Genomic DNA, 6,935 nt, shown 5'->3' with positions numbered 1-6,935 from the left:
TGAGGATATATTCTGAAAAATGAGTTGGTAGGCAATTTTGTCATTGTTAAGATAAGCATAGCCTACTGCACACCTGGCTATATGGTACTAATCTTATGGGAACACCATCATGCCTGCAGTGTGTTGCTGACTATACATCCATATGTGGTGCATGACTGTATTGTGTGTCTTATTGCCAGGGTAGGGGTATTTGGTGAAAGCCTTTTCCACCTCTCCTACCCGTCTTGTTTTGGTCCTTTCCATCCTTCATTGTGGAGAAGGTGTTCCTTTCGCTCTCAGTTTCTCTTCAGGAGGAATTGATCCAGATATAGCTGTAGTTTTGCTGTGTCTATGGGAGGACATAAATTGAGACTCTTCCTACACTGTGGTCTTGAATCCACCTAATTTAGTGCTCCTTCTTTCTTCTTTTAGAAAACTTCCACAAATAAAATAGCAGACATTTTTTTGATGAGAAATATAGCACTTGCCACAAAAGTCAGCAAGAGCCCAGTCACATCCACAGAGTGGTACTGGAACCAGGTGTGGTCACAAGAGGCTGGATGCAGGTGTTTGGTTTCTTTGTGGTACATGAAAAACTTGATCCAGAAGACTGATCTAGAAGTTTCATTGATTGATCATCATAAATTCTTGATAATTTTATAACAATCGATTTGTATCTAAAAAAGAAAGACAATGATATCCACATTGAAAGGCTGATAATTTGCCCAAGTATATTATTCTCATGAAGAGTTTGAAAAGTGTCATACATATCATTTAAAATAAATGACAGAATTGAAGAAGTAATGTATTTTTTCTTTGGATATCATAGGCGTTTGGCTTTCAAATTTGAGTTTTCTCTTTGACAAATATATTAAAATGTGCAGATGGAAGTTAGGGCAAGTTAATTTTTCTTTATAAGAGGAAATGATAGGAGCCATTCCAAATGCTGTAACTTGGATGGTAGAAATGCATATTTAGGGTGGTGCTGTTGAAGTTTTTAAAGAGGAATTATGTCAGCATGGATGAAATGCCTTCTCACCAGTCCCTGTGCTTCTACTCTTCTCTTCATAACTCTACTGTCTATTTTCCACTCAGTAGCCAGAGTGAGTTTTTTGGAACACATCAGATTATGACACCTCTCCATTCAAAATTTCTTCCTGGCTTCTCATGCCAGTTAGAAGAAATTCCAGTCTGTTGTTTGCCTTATAGGATCATGCAAGTTCATATTCCTAGCAACCTTTTCTCCTATCACTTTTGTCCCATACACACTCTATTGTAGGCACAGTGGCCTTCCAGGTTTATGCTGCCAAATGTGTTCCCACATCACCACCTTTTCACTTTGTGTCCCCTCTGTTCCTCTCCTAGAGCACCATTCCCCATGACACCCTAAGGCTTGCTTCTAACTTTTGACGGAGGCTTGGTTCCAGTGTCACATCTCAGTGAGGCTTTCCCTGGCCACACTATGATAGCACCTCTAAGCATTGCTTATGTTTTGCTTCATATTTGATTCCTAGAATTTGTAAATACATTTTGTAAAGCATACCTTTAAGTTGTTTGAAATATGTAATAAAAATGCACATATCCTAAGAGAACAGATCAAAATTTCATAATTAGCTGGAAAATTGTCACAAAGTGAATATACCAATGTGCCTGATACCTAGATCTTGATGTAGATTTCCACAGGTTATAAGGAAGAACCACATTTTGCTAACCTTTCAGGCAGCTTTCCCTTCTGAATGAACTTCTATCCTTACTTCTTATCACCTAAGATTATTTTTTCTTGTTTCTATATTGAAATCATATAGTAAGTACTCGTTTGTTCTTATCTTTTCTGTAGCAGTTTTTGGTTAATTTCATTGTTGTATAGTATCCATTGTATGACAGTACCACAGATTACCTTTTTCTTAATGATTGATGGGCATTTGGATTGTTCACAATTCTTTGGGCATTTCTGCTAGTGCTGTTATAAATATTCTTGTATTTGTCTTTTGGTTTACATTTTATCCATTGCTGTTGCATATAACTGAAATTGTAATTATTGAGAAGAAGGTGTGTAAATGATTATGACTTCTTTGTTGACTCTGAATTGTTTAGAGATGTATTGCTTAATTTTCAAAATTTAGAGTGTTTTTAGTTATGCATATTTTTTGATGGTTTCTAGCATTATTCTAGTCAGGCCAGATAATATACTCTTTGTGATTCAAATATTTTCAAATACTGAGTCTTGGTTTATTTCCCAGCATCTAAGGTCAGTTCCATTAATTATTCTATATGAACTGTAAAAATGTGTTTTCCCCATTGTATTTTATATGCATAAGTGGAAAATAAAAATATTGTGTACATATATATATATATATATATATATATATATAAGAAGATACATTTTAAAAAGTGATCTTCAAATCTTTCATGTACTTATTTATTTTGTTATCGTTTTTATAATATAGAAAAAGGCCTTTAAAAATATCCTGTTCTGACAATAGATTTATGTATTTTGGTTTTTCTTTTCATCCAATTTTATGTATAGGCTTTATTAGTAGGTGTTAAAAATTAATAATTTGTATTGTTGTGAAAGATTAACCTATTTATCACTGTGAAGTATTTATCTTTATTTTTAATGGTGTTTCTCGTCTTCCATGTCTGGTATTAGCAGAGCCACATACCTCTTTCTATGGCTACTGTCAAAATAGATCTTTTCCTACCTTTACAGCTACAATTTTCTTGTACTCTTCTGTTTAAGTATATGTTGTAAATAGCATACATAGTTAGTTTTTTAAGTCTATTCTGGCAATCTTTGTCCTTAAATGATTTACCGTTTAGATTTACTATAAGTACTGACATCTTTATATATATATTCACACAAAAGCATATATAGCAATATTCATAGTAGCCAAATGTGGAACAACCAAAATAGACGTGAACTGATGAATGGGTAAATAAAATGTCCTATGTCCTTACTGTAGAATATTATTCAGCATTAGAAAGGTACAACAGGGAAGAAAGTCAAAAGCATTATCCCATGTGAAAGAAGCCAGTCACATATGCCCATTTACTGTTTGATTCCTTGTATAAGAAATATCCAGAAGGGCTAAGCTATAGAGACAGAAAGTTGATGAATGGTTACTTGGACAGTATGGAATGGGAAGTGTTTTCTAAGACATATCAGACTTCTTTTTGTGGTGATGAAAATGACCTGAGATTATATTATGGTAATCGTTTTATAGCTCTGTAAACGTACAACATATATTTCAATTTTGTACTTAAGCAGGTCAATTTATGGCATATAAATTGCATTTCATTGTAAAATCTGTTTAAAAAGGATAATAATGAAATCAATTTTTGAGCACAAAGAGATTTATAATTTCAGAAATTTTAGGTACTGAATTGATATATTTTATGATATTTCTTCTGCTATATGATTCTTTCCTTGTATGTGTTCTATTATAGTTTTAAAAAATGTGTTTTTCTTACAATTTTTTGTGTAGAATAACTTTCCATTTTTTGTGTAGAAATTTGTTGCACCAGTTAGTTACCCATTATGCCAATTGGGCAACAATGCGACTTTGCAATAAATGTCTGGATGAAAATAAAAATAGCTGTAAGGTGGATTAAGTCATGTTAATAATTTCTAAATTAGTTTCTTAGAATGGGATGAAACTTGCTCTCACCATTGACAAAAGAAACTGTGTATATATAATATCTATTGAATAAAAATTGTTATCCTCACAAAGGGTCATTAACGACTGTCTTCAAAGAATTGAGCAAATCTGTACTGGACGTTTTCTTGAAGTCCAATTTGACAGCCGCTCTCTTGGTTTTCATATGAGCAGTATTATCAGGTTGATCCCCAAATGAAGGAAGGACCACCATAGTGATCCCATGGTGGATCACCTCATGGATGCTGCTGGTTCCACCATGAGTTATGAAGTCTTTGGTTTTGGGTGACCTAGGATTAGGTGAATTTCAGCAAACTATTAACTCTAAGTCTTAGAATAAAATGAGAGTAGGGCCATATAAGACACTGAAGAGGCATTGTATTCTAGATAACAGCTTATTATACACGTGAAACTACATTAAAATGTCTTCCAGAGCACAAAGGAAGAATCATGTAAGTCTGCTGTAGAGGTAAGTGAAGGCTATGTAGAAGATTGGTGTTTGACTTGAGAATTGAAACATGAATACAAGATTGTCAGGTGGACAAAATTGAAAGAGAACATTCTGGATGAAAAAAGAATATGTGAGAAAAAGAGGGGGAAGGGTTATGTCAGAATATGTTCTTTTAATGAAATAGCAGAGTCACTGATCTAACAAGTAGTATGTCAAGGCCTCAGCAAGTTGATGGTAGTGATGCAGGAACCAGAAGGAAAAGTTATGCATATCCTTTCCCCTAGGACTGTGATTAAATATAAGAGAGCTAAGTTTTAATTTTGAGGCTTCCAATAATTGTTCAATAAATTTATTTCCTGATCAACTATTATCATCTGGTTGGAATTACCCTCATTTCAGTGTTTGTTTTCCAGAGTCTTACCAAGAAGGTCGTTCTAGGGGATCCACTTATAGAGCCAAGTATTTGGCCCTAAGGTGTCTGGTTTCTTGCCATCAAATCTCCATATAACCACTTAGAGTAAAGAAAACGCCTTATTCTGTGAGTCAAACTTCTAAGATATAGCATGTCAGAATCTGAATCAATTAAGAGACATGTGGTCAAACCTGTTCATTATACCAGATGAGTTAATGAGGATAAGAGATGCAAAGTAACGAGAACTGTTAAAACAGTGATGTAATAGGAATACTTACCTTTCATGTACTCTTTTTATATTCAATCAAGTGTGAATGCAATCATGATGTTTCACATTTGGATTAGACACATGAGATTATGAATGACCGTTTCAAGTGTATATACATTATTTTGGCAGTGATTATAGTCTAGTGCGTAAAACAGCAGCAAATTACTAATGATCTGCACATTTATTTTGTTTGACTGTTTATTATACTAGCTATCATCTTCTAAATTTACTATTAAACTGCTTATTTCTTCATATGTGACATGGAAAGGGATTTACTCATATCAACTTAATCCTTAAGTTATTTCATCTTTTGATTTACAAAAAGGGAAATGTAGACAATCAGGTATCTGTGACAATTAAGTAATTGTGATATTTAATAATTTATTAATAATAATACATAATTTCTTCATGATAAATACATTTACCTTGTTTTAGATTACTAATCCTTAATCACTACTTCCAAGAGAAATTTGAAGTGGTAATTTTTGGCATGAATTCAGAGTATTATCACTATTGCTAGGTTGGAAAATTCTTTAAATGTAGAAAATAAGAGCCTCTTGGCACTTTATAAATAACAGTATATGTTATTGAAAAATGTCAAATATCAAGGTGATGCTAAATTTTATTCAACTGACGACTAATACTTCAGGGATGCACTCCAAACATTGAAAGCATTGATTAATATGATTTCTTTCTTTTTTTAATTGAGGTAACGTTGGTTCATAAGATTATATGAGTTTTATGTGTACAATATTGTATTTCAACTTCTTTGTAGATTATATCATTTTCACCACCCAAAGCCTTATTACCACCTATCACCATACAGATGTACCATATTACCCTTTAGTTCTGCCCTCTCCTCCTTTCCCCACTGGTAACCACCAATCTACTCTCTGTATCTATGTGTTTGTTTGCTGTTGTTGTTATTGTTTTTCTCTTGCACTTATGAGTGAAATCATGTGGCATCAGACTTTCAGCATCTGTCTTATTTCACTTGGCATAATCCCCTCAAGGTCCATTCATGTTGATGCGAAGGGCAAAATTTCATCTTTTTTTATGGCACAGTAGTAGTCCATTGGGTGTATATACCACATCTTGTTTATCCATTCATCCATTGATGGGCCCTTAGGTTGTTTGTAAATTTTGGCTACTGTGAACAGTGCTGCGCTGAACATAGGAGTGCCAGTATCTTTTTAACTTAGTGTTTTGTGTTCTTTGGATAAATCCGCAGAAGGGAAATAGCTGGATCAGATGGTAGTACTATTCTGAACTTTTTGAGGAATCTCCATATTGATTTCCATGGGGGCTGTATGAGATTATAATCCCACTAGCAGTATATGAGGGTTCCCTCTTCTCCACATCCTCTCCAATGCTTATTTCTTGTCTTGTTAATTGTAGCCATTCTGATGGGCACAGAATGATAACTCATTAAAGTTTAAAGTTTTGATTTGTATTTCCCTATTATTAGTGATGTTGAACATTGTTTCAGGTGCCTACTGGCCATCTGTATATCTTCTTTGGAAAAATGTCTATTCAAATCCTCTGGTCATTTTTTTATTGGGTTCATTTTTTTGTTGAGTTGTATGACTTCTTTACAATTTTGGATATTAACCCCTTGGAAGATATGTGATTTGCAAATATCTTCTCCCATTTAAGTCATCTTTTCATTTGGGGAGGGTTTTCTTTGATGTGAAGAAGTTTTTAGTTTGAAGTAGTCCCATTTGTTTATTTTTTCTTTTGTTTCCCTTGTCTGGTGAGACATTGTATTCAAAAAGATACTGCTAAGAGCCAAGTCAAAGAGCATACTGCTTATGTTTTCTTCTAGGAGTTGTATCATTTCAGGTCTTAAATTCAAGTCTTTAGTCCATTTTGAGTTATTTTTTGTGTACAGTTTAAGATTATGGCCTACTTTTATTCTTTTGCATGTGGCTGTCCAGTTTTCCCAGCACCATTTATTGAAGAGACTTTTCTTTCTCCACTCTATGTTCTTGGCTCCCATGCCCTGTGGAAATTTAGCTGTCCATAGACAGGTGGGTTTATTTCTGGGCTGTTGACTCTATTTTATTGATCTACATGTCTGTTTTTGTGCCAGTACCATACTGTTTGATAAATGTAGCTTTGTAGTATATTTTGAAATCAGGGTATATGATACCACCAGCTTTGTTCCTT

The 6,935-nt window shown here is 33.9% G+C and overlaps 1 pseudogene; it reads right to left on the bottom strand.

The window, feature by feature from the left end:
* Window positions 1-385: 385 nt before the first annotated feature.
* Window positions 386-4,783, bottom strand: LOC138923687 (UDP-glucuronosyltransferase 2B18-like; annotated as a pseudogene).
* Between the last annotated feature and the right edge of the window lie 2,152 nt (window positions 4,784-6,935).

The sequence above is a fragment of the Equus caballus genome, chromosome 3, assembly GCF_041296265.1.
Source record: "Equus caballus isolate H_3958 breed thoroughbred chromosome 3, TB-T2T, whole genome shotgun sequence".
Lineage (NCBI taxonomy): Eukaryota > Metazoa > Chordata > Mammalia > Perissodactyla > Equidae > Equus > Equus caballus.
The sequence above is the reverse complement of the archived record's forward strand: the minus strand, read 5'-3'. Positions and strand labels throughout refer to the sequence as shown.